Source organism: Panthera onca, chromosome C2, assembly GCF_046562875.1.
Source record: "Panthera onca isolate mPanOnc1 chromosome C2, mPanOnc1 haplotype 2, whole genome shotgun sequence".
Classification (NCBI taxonomy): domain Eukaryota; kingdom Metazoa; phylum Chordata; class Mammalia; order Carnivora; family Felidae; genus Panthera; species Panthera onca.
The window spans coordinates 64,282,448-64,297,154 of record NC_138347.1 but is presented as its reverse complement, the minus strand read 5'-3'; the positions used below and the strand labels follow the sequence as shown (position 1 = coordinate 64,297,154).

At 35.3% G+C, this 14,707-nt stretch overlaps 1 long non-coding RNA gene across 1 annotated transcript in view; it reads left to right on the top strand.

Moving 5' to 3' along the window:
• LOC144617362 (uncharacterized) overlaps positions 1-14,707 on the top strand; it is a 244,820-nt gene that overhangs the window by 165,021 nt on the left and 65,092 nt on the right. The window contains exon 2 of the long non-coding RNA XR_013557766.2: positions 7,361-7,466. This is a non-coding gene — a long non-coding RNA (uncharacterized LOC144617362). The remainder of the gene's footprint in view (positions 1-7,360; positions 7,467-14,707) is intronic.

Genomic DNA, 14,707 nt, shown 5'->3' with positions numbered 1-14,707 from the left:
CTGGAAATCACTATTCCTCCAGTTCTGCACCTCATTCATTTCCTCCCTGTCCTACCAAATCCGGCACTGAGTCTCTTAAGCCAAGTTTTCCATACTTTGTATATGACCCTGATGGAGAAATGGGACTTGATTCACACCACAACTGTCCTTGGGTTTACTTTAAAATGTCACTAAAGCTCCTTTTATTTTTTATTGATTAACTTTTTTCCCCACTTAAATTATTTACCATAGAAAAGATTAGTTAATCTAAGCACCTCTCTAAATTCTGCATGAAGGAAATATTACAGAAAATTTCTTTTTCAGTAATGTGTATTTAGATCAAAAAATTAAAAATAAAGCAGTATTAATAAAGTGAAGTCATTTCTTATTAATACATGCAGGCTTTTGTATGCAATTTAAAAGATCCAAGGGTAGATTAACTTTTGGAATTCATTTGAATCTTTAGTTTAAGGTGGTATCTATCATTAAAGGAAGTTTGTCTCAGTTATTTAAGGATGGACTTCAGGTACTTTCAAATTTCTTTCATGAACAGGGAAAATGGAAGTATAATTAACTCTAAGGTAGTTTAAATGCTACCTGAATCTACCAGATCTAAATTTAAGAGAACTGTAGGAAGAGGTATGTTGATTCTTTAGAACCGAAAGGCCTGTCCTGTACAGCAATTCTCAGCTCCAGAACTGGCCTAGCAATTTCTAGGAGAGGGTTCTCTGACCTATATCATTCCTGTATTTCAGTATTCTTAGAGATGATTCCACCATTCCTACAATGGTAAGGCCTTCAGTTTAACCAAGAATAGCATCTCTTACACTTTCAAAAGCATATCAAATGTGAAGGAATAATCATTAAGCCTTTTATTTTTATGGAATCTTCAGAGATTTGTGGGGAAAGGCAACATGCAGTTCTTTGTAAATGTCAGATCTCTTTACAGAAATGCGAAGGAGGCACTGCAGGCTGTCATCTGTTCTTCGTGCTGCCTACTGACCCTCATTGGGAGCTACCAATTCCCAAAGATTCTGTGGCCGTTAAAATAAATAGCTCTCTCAGGCACAGAGCAAAATGTTAGACAACATACAACAGAACAGAACCACTTTAATTATACTATGCAATGTGTTTCATAAATAAGTAGAGATCTGAAGGGTTAGACATTGAAGGACAGTTCCAGCTGGCAGGCAGTGGAGGAGAATGTTCCAAAACGACTGTGGCAAATGACATAAAAAGCATGGGGGGGAAAAGGTAGGTTTCAGGCACATGGAGGGGGAAAAAAAGATGATGCAGTTTCTGAAATGCAAAAGAAAAATGTATGTGAATGTTAAAAATAAAAGTCTGATTGTGTTGTGTCCAGGTGCATTCGAGTAGCTTAGAGGATGGGTCTCAAAATGGAATGATGTAGCAGATGTGGCTATGTTTCCATAAGCAACTGCCTTGTCTTCGGAATTGTCCAATAGGCTACAGACACAGTCCTAGGCAAACAGCCACCCAATATGTTTTCCCAAGAACTGTTTTTTTAAGTCCATTTATTTATTTTGAGAGAGAGAGAGAGAGAGAGAGAGAGAGCGAGCAGAGGAAGGGCAGAGAGAGAAAGAGAGGGGAAAAGAGAGAGAATCCTAAGCAGGCTCTGCACTGTTAGCACAGAGCCAAACACAGGGCTTGGACTCACAAACCTTGAGATCATGACCTGAGCCCAAACCAAAAGTTGGATGCTTAACCAACTGAGCCACCCAGGTGCCCCTCCCAGAACTACTATTAATGATAGGTTATTTCACTAACAAAAGGTCCTGCTTTGCACAGAAATATAGATGGTCCCCTGGGATGTAGATCAAACTATTCATTTATGGCATAATGAACAACGTAGTTTTAATCTCACAAAACCCAATGGTAGCTATGAGGCTTACTGGATATATTGACATTGGGCAAGTTATTTAGGTTCAATGAGCTCCAGATTTACCATTACTAATTATTACACTCATCAAAAATTTTAACTTGTGGAACCAGATTATAATCAGCAGCACAGAATTTGCATTATGCCAAATTTCTAGGTTGTGGTGTCTTTTTATTAGTTATGTTTTTTAGTTTTGTAGTTGTCAATTGAATTACTACATTTTAACACGTTAAATATCATATTAACCTCCAGCCTTCTCCCTTGATTTAGAAGCCCTCCCTGATTCGATCAATTTGTTATCAACATTTTTTTCAACTCTAGCAACTGCAAAGCAACTGTTCTTACTTAGCCCTTCTTCCTGCATTCTAAGCCTAGTGGTTAGTCTGTGTTTCATGAACTATTTCCATCAGTTTTATTCTCCTTTGTATTCTTAAATTTGTGAGGTTTCAAATCTCAGAAGTAGTTCAGATTAACCTCCAGTCTTTTATGTATAGAAGTTTTCAAGATTATCTCTTCTAATTGGTTCTCTAGTCTCTGCAGGAACATGGAACTCTTCCCACCCACATAGATCTAACTGATAGAAACTGTAGTCTTAACACTGAACCTTGGGAGATGGTGTGATGTGTTGAGCCGTTACTTTCCTGGGAGATACTGATCTGTCATTTTAAAATGTCTGACCTTGAAAAAAGGTAGTGAGCATCAATGCCTAAGCCTTTATTGCAAATTGTCTTTGTGTTATTTTTTGATTAGTATTTTTCAAACTATGTGCTGTGAGTTTTTAGTGATTTTCAGAATGTGAGCTCTCAACCAGTGGGACTGACATCATCTGGGAAGTAGTTAGAAATCCTAATAGTCTGCCCCCCACTGATCCTGAAACAGAAATTTGGTGATGGAATCTAAAAATCTGTGTTTTGGAAAATCTCCCAGGTGATTTTAATGCACACTAAAGTTTGAAAACCACTGTCTTAATACTTTGTAAAATGAATTTAGAGGACTTCCACTCAAAAAAATATTATAGAATAGTGAAAAGACTACAATAAACTTTCTATTATGAAGTTAAGAAACATAGTCCAAATAATTCTTGAATGAAAAAAAAGATACACAATACAGACAACTTATAAAACTCATTTTAAAATGGAAAACATACTTGTATAATTATGTATTTTTAAAAATTATGTAGTTAAGTTATCATAAACAAGTTTAATATATAAAAATAGATTATGAAAAAATATTTGGTACCCATTTCACAGATAAAGTTTGTATAAAAATAGTTCTTACAAATGGGTTACATCTTCATAGAAAAATGGGCAAAAGATATGAACAAGAAAATCTCAAAAAAGACAATTCAAGTGACCAGAAACATATATAAAAAATTTAATCTCTAAGGGCACGTGGGTGGCTCAGTTGGATGAGTGTCTGACTTGGTTTCAGCTCAGGTCATGATCTCACAGTTTGTGAGTTCAATCCCCTCACTGGGCTCTGTGCTGACCATGCAAAGCCTGCATGGGATTCTCTGTCTCCCTCTCTCTCTCTGCCCCTCCTCCGCTTGTGCTCTCTCTCTCTCTCTCTCTCTCAAAAATAAATAAATGTTACAACTTTTTAAAATGTAATCTCTGTAATAGGAGGGTAATTTAAGTCAAAGCTTTATTGAGATATCACATTATATTCACCACTTACAAAGAATAAAAAGAGTGACAATACCTATTGCTCACAGGGATGTTATAAATGTGAATTCTCATACATTACTGAAAAAATATTAATTATTACAACAATTTTAGAATGCTGATAAAGCCATTAAAAATGAAAATACAGGGGCACCTGGTGGCTCATCCAGTTAAGTGTCTGACTTTGGCTCAGGTCATGATCTCATGGTTGGCGAGTTCAAGTCCTGAATTGGGCTCTGTGCTGACAGCTTAGAGCCTGAAGCCTGCTTCAGATTCTGTGTCTCCTTTTCTCTCTACCTCTCCTCTGCTTGCGCTCTGTCTCTCTCTGTCTCTCAAAAATGAATACACGTTAAATTTTTTTAAATGAAAATACATATACACATCAAACGAATATATTTCCCCAGTGAACCTGTTCTTTATATATAGAAGACCAAGTTCAAAAAGACTGTATGAATAAAGATGTTTATGGCAGCATTGTTGTAATGACAAAAAAAGAGAGAGAAGGCAAATATCCATCAATAGGGGAATAACTGAATAAAATGAGGTTTGTCTTTTTAACATGGAATTTCATGTGGCTATACTAGTTGACTTGGATGAACTGAAGGATTTTTATCTTGTGTCGTTAGTTGAATATATTGATAATAAGAATAGTAGTAGTAGAAAACTAGCAATAACTAACACTTCTTGAATCTTTTCATACTTCAGTGCTTAAACTAAATCCTCTGGTTGGTCTTCTCAATTTCCTTGTCAAATAAGTGTTTCTATTAATACCCTTTTTAAACATGAGAAAGATGAGGCATAGAGAATTTAGTTTAGAGTCACCAAGATAATTAAGATGTGGGTCTAGGATGGTCTCAGTCTGGCCCCAGAATTTACATTCCTTTTTTTGAAGTTTTAATTTAAATTTCAGTTAGTTAACTTAACTTGGAATATTAGTTTCAGGTGTACAATTTAGTATTTCAACAATTCCATACATCGTGCTGTGCTTATCACAAATGCACTCCTCAATCCCCACCACCTACTTAACCCATCTCCCTAACCCCTTCTCTTCTGGTAACCATCTCTATAGTTAATTCTTGGTTTCTCTCTCTCTCTCTCTCTCTCTCTCTCTCTCTCTCTGCCTCTATCTCACTCTCTCTTTCCCTTTGCTTGCATTTTTTTCTTTAATTCCACATATGAGTGAAATCATACGATATTTGCCTTTCCCGGACTGACTTATTTTGCTTAGCATTGTACTCTCTAGCTCCATCCACGTTGTTGCAAATGGCAAGATTTCATTCTTTTTTATGGCTGAGTAATATTCCATTGTATATATAATAGAATATATGCAGTATATATCTATTCATCAGTCGATGGACACTTGGGCTGTTTCCATACTTTCACTGTTGTAGATAATGCTGCTATATTAATTTGAGGTGCATGTATCCCTTTGAATTCGTATTTTTGTATTCTTGGGGTAAATACCTAGCAGTGAAATTGCTGGATCATAGGGTAGTTCTATCTTTACCTTTTTGAGGAGACTCCATACTTTTTTTCTGGAGTGACTCTACCAGTTTGCATTCCCACCACCAGTGCAAGAGGGTTACCTTTTCTCATATTGTCACCAACACTTGTTTCTTGTGTTGTTGATGTTAGCTATTCTGACAGGTGTGAGGCGATACCTCATTACACTTTTGATTTGCATTTCCCTAATGATGAGTGATGTTGAGCATCCTTTCATGTGTCTGCTGGCCATTTGTATGTCTTCTTTGGAAAAATGTCTATTTATGCCTTTTTCCCATGTTTTAATTGGATCATTAGTTTTTTGGGGTGTTGATTTTTACAAGTTCTGTGTATATTTTGGGTACTAACCTTTTATCAGATATGTCATTTGCAAATATCTTCTCCCACTCTGTAGGTTGCCTTTTAGTCTTGTTGATTGTTTTCTGTGTTGTGCAGAAGTTTTTTATTTTGATGAAGTCCCAATAGTTTATTTTTGCTTTTGTTTCCCTTGCCTCCAGAGACTTAACAACGGAGTCTACTGCCTGTCTAAGCTAGACATAGGCAAGCATATAATAGCATTCTATTTTTTGTAAAATTACATATATAATTGTATATGCATGTATGTAATTGTGTGTATATATAATATTAGAGACCAAAATTATGCACAACTTTGAAATGTTGGCTTTGAAGAATGGAGAGAGGTTGTGTTAGTAAAAATAGGAGACGATTGAGCAGAGAGAAGTAAGCCAAAAAAACCCAAAACAAGACAAAAAAACAAGAAACTACATTTAAACAGGGTATATATAATAAAAAGCAGCTAGTTTGATATGATCCTATCCATACAAAATTCTATAGTAGAGTGTGAGGTGTCAGTATTTTTGTATGTATATATATACCCAAAAATATACCCAATATATGTACATCAACACAGAAATGCATGAAACAATCTTTACCAAAATAGTCATTTTAGTTGTAATAATTAGTTTTACTTTCCCCTTTATATTGTTTTCCAAAATGTTGCATAAGGAAGCTTTTTTGTGTTTTTAATAACAGGATTATTACTGTTAATAACTAGAGTTCAAAACAGCCCCACTCCTTAAATGTGGTCTATGCATAGTGATCTTCTTCTAATGAATACAGTGTAGGATGGGAGAAAAACTAATACCTGCCGGAAACCTGACACTTTCTGATAATCACACCTGGTGACCAAGTGTAATAGGAATAGTGATGAGTCCTATTAATATTATGTACCCTTCATATGATGTGGTGAGAAGCAAACTTTGGTCAGTCTTGTTTAAAACATAGCACTACAGCTTAATCAGGAGAAAGAAACACAAGACAACTCCCAATTGAGAGATATTATACAAAACACTGTATCAATCTGCCTCAAAATTAAGATCATCAAAACCAAAGAAAGTCTGAGAAATTATATAGCCAAAAGGATTCTAAAAAGAGATGACTACTAAATTTAATGCAGTATACATATGGGATTGTAGAAGAGAAAAAAAATTAGGAAAAATACTTAGAGAATCTGAATGAAATATAGACCTTAGGTAATAATAATGCATCGACACTCATTCATTACTTGTAACAAATGTATTATACTAATGTAAGATGTTAATAATAAGAAACTGGATGTGAGGTATACAGAAACCCTCTGTATTATCCTTTTCAAGAATTCTATAAGTCTATGCAACTATATATAATGGTTCTGTACAACTATCCAGAAAAGCAAATAAAACCACAAAGCAAAGCAAATACATGACAGGCATTCTTTTAGATGCTGTAGTTACCACAGGGTACAAACAGACCAATTCCTGCTAGGATCTTAAATACTAAAATAATAGATGATCAATGGCTCTATCCTTCATCTCAACAAAAAAAGAAACTTATTTTAGTTACAAGCCCACAAGCTCTGCTACGTCATCCACATTTTTGTTGAGCAATTTAGTTTAACCTTGTTTTGAAACCCAACAAAATTAGTTTTTTTCTTTTGTTTCTATCGTAGTCAATGCTTATTTATATTTACTAAACTAACTTATTTATTTGTTCACTGTTGCTTTTCTTATATAATTCCTTATTCAAGGCTCAATTTCCCTTTTGCTAAAATTAAACCTCTCAGTGATAGTTTATGAGTAGGTTATACTCTTATTCTTTGAAAATATTTTTATCTTGTACTCATGATTTTATGATATATTTTGTGGATATAGAATTCTAGATGGACAGTTATTTCCTTCAGAAATTTGAAGCTATTATTATATCAATGTCTGGATTCTAGAAAATTACATTTTCTCACATTCTTCAACAAGTTCTTTTTATCTTTGATATTCCACAGAGATCAAGAAAAAGAGTGTCATGAGACACACACAGTGAAATCAGCAGGTGCCAGATCTTGCAAGGTGTTATAGGTCAAACTAGGGATTTGGACAACTGTCTTAAAGGTACTGAAAAATTTTTACAAGATGTCATGTTCTAGATTCAAGTTTTAAATGAAGACACTTAACACTTGGCGAGGAATTCATTAAAGAATGGCAAGCTTTTGAGTTTTTCCTTAACACTCTCAGTATAAGATGTGCCAAATTAATTTTTCTAAATCAAATAAAATCTTGGGTATAAAATCACTTTCCAAGGTTGGTTATAAGTATAATGTTGGTTACCTTCTCTTACCCGAGATTGTATGTGGCCCCTGGGGTTCTATGCCTGTAAAATAGCTCTAGCTTGTACCTGGATGTTTTGCAGAACATCTTCTCCCATCCTCCCCTTGCTACTATTTCACCAGAAGCAGGATCCAACTTCTGGACCTGAACTCCTACTTCTGTCGGCACAGGCCATTAAAATTTGTGTTGGCCCATTGGAAATTCCATTTCTTTGCCAATCTTGTCCTTAGGAGTTCTCTAACCAATGTCAAAGCTAGGACTAATCCTCAGAAGCATGTATGCAGCTCTCAGATTATCCAGCTAAATTTGGGGTCTTTTTTTGTTTTTGTTTTGTTTTTTGTTTTCATTTTTTCTTTTCAATTGAACTGGACCTTAGAAAACAAAGGTTTGTTTCAGATATGCCTTTAAGGAGCTCTTGGGTGGCTCAGTCCACAAGCATCCAACTCTTGATTTCAGCTCAGGTCATGATCTCACGGTTCATGAGATGGAGCCCCGTGTCAGGCGCTGTGCTGACTGTGTGGAGCCTGCTTGAGACTCTCTCTCTGCCTTTCTCTCCCACCCTCTCTATCTCAAAGATAAATTTTTAAACATTTTAAAAATTAAAAAAAATAAGATATGTCTTTAAGATATCACTTCTCAACTTTTCCTTTGGGACCTAAAATATTAAACAGTATTACCTTTCAGATACCAGTGTGAATGAAACAAGAACACACAGTTTATGTATTAAGGGCAAACTACTTTGTTGGAAAGAGTTGGGGAAAAGTACTTTCTAAGAACTACATAGGAAGGTTTTCGATGTGTATTCAGGTTGTGCTTATTGCAAATGTTTTCTTCCCAGCCTGTAACTTGTCTTTTAATTTGCCTAATGATGTCTTTCAAAGAGCAGACATTTTAAATTTTGATGAAGTCCAATTTATCATTTTTATTCTTTTATGGTTTACCATTTTGTGTGATCTATAAGAAATCTTTGTTTTCCCAAGGTTATGAAGGTGTTTAGTTACATTTTCTTTTACAGGTTTCATAGCTTTAGTTTTTGTATTTAGGACTATGATTCATTTCAAGTTACTTTTTGTGTAAGGTGTAAGGTAAACATCATGGTTTATTTTTTCCATACGCTAAGCAATTATTTCATTAACATTTGTTGAAAAAGCTGTCCTTTACAAAAGGTAGTATGGTACCTTTGTTAAAAAGCAATTGGTCATATAGGTGTGGGTTCATGTCAAGACTATCTCTTTTCCATTGATGTACATATTTATTTTTATGCTGATACTACACTTTCTTAATTACTGTGGTTTTATGGGAGTCTTATAAACAGGTAATATAAGTCCTTGAAATTGTTTTTTTCTGTTCAAAAATTATTTTGGCTATTCTAGGTCATTGTATTTCCTTTTTTCCCCCAAGATTTTATTTAAATTCAAGTTAGCTAACATATAATATAGTATTGGTTTCAGATATAGAATTTAGTGATTTATCACTTAATATAACACTCAGTGCTCAGGTTGATATATTTCCAAACAGCTATTAGAAATATTTGGTTAATTTCTTTAAAAAATGCTTTCTGGGAATTTATTGGAATTACAATAAATGTAGACATCAATTTGAAAAGAATTGATATCTTAACAATATTTAGTCTTCTGACCCACGGATGTGATAAATCTCTCCACCTCTTAAGGTCTTTAATTTCTTTCAGCAAGGCAGCTTATATTTACACGTCCTGAATGTATTTTACTAAATTTGTCCCAATGTACTTCATGTTTTGGATGTGATCACAAGTGGTCATTTTAAATTTAATTCGCTGATTATTTGTGGCTGTTATGTCGGAAACAGCTGATTTCTGTGAAATGACTTCATTTTTTGTAGTTTTGCCTAACTTAATAGTTAGTATTAACAGCTCTTTAAAAAAAAATCTTTCGTGTTTTCTACATGCATGATTATGTCACCTGTGAATAAAGACAATTTTATTTCTTTCTTCTCCAACTTTATGACTTGCATGTTTGTTTTCTTGTTTCATTTTACTGATGGGGAGCTCCAGTTTGATATTGAATAGAGATGGTGAGTAAGGTAATGATTGTGAAAATGCTATTCTATAAAAATGTTATTATTGTCTACTATTCCCTTTACATGTCAGCAGAAATGGTAGCAGTTAATAAATATAGGAGGGCTCCTCATGGTATAGCAGACATGCATTCCTGAAGACAACATACTTCAGTTATTATTTTAAAAATCATTTCTAATTTGCCCAAGCCACTCCTTAGTTTCATAGTTTTGAGCAACTTATTAATACTTCCAATTAAATGAAGAAAACTGTACTTGCCTCATAACTTGTTCTAGCCATGACTCTTTTGGAAGCAAGTTACAAAAAGTCCAACTCAGCTAGTTCAGGTTAAAAACAATAAATGAAATTTATTTGCTTTTGAAAAATTTGTGGCACATTTGGCTTCCAGCCATGTCTCAGATGTGCTCAGCAGATTCTCTACATGTGGTAGTCCCATGGACTCCAGGCTAACATATTCCTTAAAGAAAAAGAGAGCGCCTCTTTCCTGACAATTCTAGTAAAAGTTCCAAGAAGTGATTTCACGTATCCAGGAGATGTCATGTCATGGTCGACCATGTCTTCGTCATGGAACCAGAAGGCAAACTGAGTCCCACTTGAACTACTCTCTCTCTAAGAGAGAGAGAGGGTTGTTCACCAAGAGAAGATGAAGTTATTATTATCAAAAGAAAGGAGACAGGGTTGTAGGAAAGCAAGTAAACAAAATCAAGAAAAATAGATCACTACTAAACAAATTTAGTCAGTGGTAGCAGGGTATCACCAACTATCACCATAGCATATCTCTGATTCTTCGCATGTGTAGAAGGATTTGTAATACTTATTTATAATACCTCTATTTCTCTCATATGTTCCATGCAATGTGGCATAATGTATACTCTTCACAAGGACTATATTTAGCTTTTTGGAGAAGAACCTTGGGTTCAAAATTTCTTGTCTTTATCTTTCACATCTGCATCACATTCTGATGATCTCTAAATATTTGACATTTCTCTTGAATGCCCTCTGCCTCTAAGGAACACTTTTTCCATCTCTCCATAACCCAATCTATGTAGGCTTGCCACAAAAAAAACAGTGATGGGACCAAGCAATTCTTTGAGCTGCTACTACCATGGGGGTGACAAATGATGCTTATGATTATATATTGTGGCATAGTTTTAGATCACTGACTCTAAGAAGAGGGACTTTTCCTCCAAAACAGGTACAAAACATGAATTTTATCACCACAGATCACAAAAAAATACAACATATGGCAAAAGAGAGCATAAATTCAAAATTTTCAATATTCATAGCAAAAGGGAGCATTTATCTCACATTCATTTTTTTGCAGAGCATGTTGAAGTAAAGCAAAGCCTTCTGTAAAATAATTTAATAAATAGTCCTCAAATTTTACTTACTTTTAAAGTTTATTTATTTATTTTAAGAGAGAGACAGTGTGAGTTGGGGAGAGGCAGAAAGAGAGGGGGAGAGAGAGAATCCCAAGCAGACTCCATGCTGCCAGCACAGAACCCGACATGCGGCTCAATACCACCACTGTGAGATCATGACCTGAGCCGAAATCAAGAGTCAGATGCTTAATCTACTGAGCCACCCAGGTGCCCCTCAAATTTTACTTTTTAAGGATTGAAGAGATAAGTGGTAATTGGGGCTCAGGATTAAGGAATGGACTGCTGCAGGCTGTCACACTAGGGAGCGTTCTGGCTGGACCATGCTGTTTCCTCAACTACACCATTTAAGGGCCATTCTCAGTTTCTTAATGTAGGGAATGAAAACAATTTCAGAAAGCATTCTATACTCCTACCCTCCATGTATGTGAGGAATGTTATAGTTCTCATTTCAGATTATGGGGTTAGGCATTTTCAGCAAATCTCTTCTTGTCTCCAAATATCTGCGTTAAAAAAAAAGCACTCTTACTGTTTTTGTATATAAATATCGGGACCATATTTGATATTCAGAGAAGATATTCTAGTGTTATGAATAGGCAAAACCAGAAAAACTGCATTATTTTCAGCATTCCTTCATGTCTTATTTCTTCCAAGTTACTTTTGAGATTCCATCTATATTTCTCTACAGCAGCAATAGTGGATATGGTAGGATGTACTCTAGTGCTTTGTTTTCAGAATTTTCTTCACATTATGGTCAATTTTCCTTCTTTATGAGATATTGTATATGCAACAGAATGAAAAATAAAAAGTAAAAATAAGGGTGGCATGACAACTTATGCTCAGAAAAGTTGGGTCAATGCAAATCTGGAGTTCTTCTGTGGATAGATGATCTCATTACTAAGAGTTGTTTATATGAGCCATCAGTTTTAACCCTGAAGATGTGTCTTAATGTCGAAACCCAACTAAGACAGGTTAGTTATATATCACCTTCCGAACATCCCTACTTCCATGTCAGAGTTTGAAGAAGAAAAAGGAAGCAAACCTTTATCTAATTGCCTATGACCCTGATTGAGAAATAGTTTGAAGAAGAGTTGGTTGATTTTCATTAGAATTAACATGAGCATTTTTTCCTAGGGGCCTACAATTTCATGATCTCTTTTAAAATTATCTGGCCTATCAGGGTACCCCATGCTCTCTTCCCTCTTTTCTTTTACACTAACATTCCAAAGGCTTGACTTTCTCATCAACATGAACAAGAGCTTCAGGGATTTAAATGTTCTCACCGTGAGGATATACTGAGTCATGGACTGTGAAATAATTTTCCTTCTTCAATAAGGCTTTAGGTCATTTATGGAACAAATTTTTTTCTTTTACCCCTTAATTTAATTTATTTCATTTTTACCCAGTCATTTCTACAAGCATTTTAAGATTGCATTTTTTTTAATAAATAATATTTAAAAAGTCTGAAGTCACTTGACAATTTTGAGTCTAAGTTTTCCTAGTATGTAAAATTAAGATACAGGAGCATCTGACTTACTAACAAGGTGGTATAGTAAATGCAAGGTAGACCATTTGCTTGGAGCTTGGGATGCCTTTTCTTTATGTCATAGCGGTGCTTACGTTCCAAAACAAGTATACAAAATTGTATTTAAGGGATGCCTGGGTGGCTCAGTTAGTTAAGCATCCAACTCTTGGTTTTGGCTCAGGTTATGATCTCACAGTTTGTGAGTTTGAGCCCTCCAGCGGTCTCCTTGCTGACAGTGCAGAGCCTGCTTGAGAGCCTCTCTCTTTCCCTCTCTCTGCCCCTCACCCACTTGTACATGCGCACTCTCTCTCTCTCAAAAAAAAATAACCTTAGAAAAATTATAAAAAGCAAAATCATATTTAACCTTTGATTTATCTGAAATATAACTATAGAACTAAACTTTATATATAAAATGTTTTCAGAGAAAAAAAACCCTGGGTTCTATTTTAAGATGGCAGGGACACTTCTCATCCATAAGGCAGTGGAAATGACTCACTTCTTTTTCCTAATCATCTATTTAATGGGTAGGATAATAAGAGTCCACCAAGAAGAAATTTTATGAGTTTGTGAGTTGTATTTATGATTGTAGTAAGTGAACAAACAGAATGAAAATCAACAACTTTCTCTGGGAAGCTCTGCAAGTTGCTTCCCAAAAACAGATTCACTTGAGTCTGGCTCTTTTTTATAAATGCCTCACTGGTGGGGGTGGGTGGGGCAAGGAGCTTTGTGCTTAGTCCACTGGTAGTATTTATAACCATAGTGTTTGTTTATTTATCTCTCCTAGTATGTTGAACGTTTTAGAGCAAGACTATATTTAGTTTACAATGGTATCTACAGTTCCAACAGAATCTGGCATGTAGAAATGCAAAGTAAGTGTTAGTTAATCAATGTACTGGAAATGGAGAGGAACATATAAGTAGGATGGTGAGCATGGGAGTTGAAGAATTTCAGTGACAAAAGCTCATGAAACTTAGGAACTATAAAGGCATGGGGGCTCATGGGAAACTTATTTATCCTTAACTATCTGCCTGATTGTCTCCTCTCCCTTCTGTGACCACCCTTGCTCATCTTTATAACATGTAAGTTTCCTTCCAGGCAGAATAGAGTGACACAGTTACCATTCAAGTTTCTATGCCTGAAGCTATCACAGACATTTTGAGAGAGCTTTTTTTTGTATGTGTTTATTCTTTAGTATTTTTATTTAGATTATGAAGGGCAAAACCATTCTGTACCTCCAGGCTGAATCTCTCCATACACTAAAGATGGATAGAAGAATTATTTGCATTTCAGTGGGAAACTGAAGACCAGCCTTTCTGAGCATTTCTTGCAGAAACTAGACTAGGGATGGTGGTTCAAGAGTGAAAGAAAGTAGAATCTAGAGGAAAATAAGGAGTAAGGTTAGGACCCAGATACAAATAAAATAGTGTTCCCTAGTTCAAGTGGCTGTGTGTGTGTGTGTGTGTGTGTGTGTGTGTGTGTGTTTAGGCACAGACTGTGGAAGATGAGAGGAATGATTACATCATTAGAAAATATCCCAAGTAGAACCAATGTATAAAGAAGAGAAATAGCATGGCCGGTATAAGTAGAGCAGACTATTGCTACTGGAATATAATTTTGGAGGAAAGAACTCATGAGAAAAGAAATCACGATAGGCAGAGATCAGCTCATGGGGTGTCTTTTATGTCCTAATGAGTAGCTTGAATATTATATTGTAGGTATTTTAAGGAAGGGTAAATGGATCAGTTGGGTGGCAGATGGACCTGACGGGAAAATGAATAGCAGTCAGGAGAGGTGTTTAGTAATTAACGTTACAGCAGTGATTGCAAAGATGAAGATGGTAGGAGTTGGATTGGTGTGCTATTTAGAGATAAAATCTGTATACTTTAATGACTGGGTTTGGTGAGCCAAGGGAGGAGTTGTCTAAAGAGAACTTCATGCAGTAGTGACTGACAACGTATATTAGGAGAGAGGAGATAACTTCCTTTCAGATCCTTAGAAGGAATGTCATTGTTATCACCGATTGAGATTCAGGTCCTTTATTTATTTATTTTTTTTAATGGAGAAA